The sequence below is a fragment of the Sinocyclocheilus anshuiensis genome, unplaced genomic scaffold (genome assembly GCF_001515605.1).
Source record: "Sinocyclocheilus anshuiensis isolate Anshui unplaced genomic scaffold, SAMN03320099.WGS_v1.1 C31249209, whole genome shotgun sequence".
Classification (NCBI taxonomy): domain Eukaryota; kingdom Metazoa; phylum Chordata; class Actinopteri; order Cypriniformes; family Cyprinidae; genus Sinocyclocheilus; species Sinocyclocheilus anshuiensis.
This window is the reverse complement of record NW_015590825.1, coordinates 1-313: the sequence shown is the minus strand read 5'-3', so window position 1 is coordinate 313 and position 313 is coordinate 1. Positions and strand designations below refer to the sequence as shown.

Below are 313 nucleotides of genomic sequence, written 5' to 3'. Positions count from 1 at the left end.
AAACCCATCTATAATCCAGGACAAATGGGTGAGCTACAAATGACCAGTGGATGAATATTAGAAGTGATCAGAACTTGTAGTGTAATGGAATTTCAACACATTCAAATGCATTATGTAATGGATGTGTGTTATGTTTCCCTTCTGCAGTGAACGTCAGGGTTGTGACCATGGATGCTAAATTTGTTCCTCTTGATCAAATGGTAAAGCCTGATCTGCTTCTAGTCTTTCAGTGCTTTTTTCTTTTTTTTTTTTTTACTTCCTAATATTGCTGTTTGTCTTTACAGTACAGTCTAGTGGTGGTGGAGGTGAGAAC

General features: G+C 37.4%; 1 long non-coding RNA gene across 1 annotated transcript; it reads left to right on the top strand.

Moving 5' to 3' along the window:
- LOC107682037 (uncharacterized) lies at positions 1-313 on the top strand. The gene is made up of 3 exons (XR_001633334.1): positions 1-28; positions 148-200; positions 285-313. It is a non-coding gene; the product is annotated as an uncharacterized LOC107682037 (long non-coding RNA).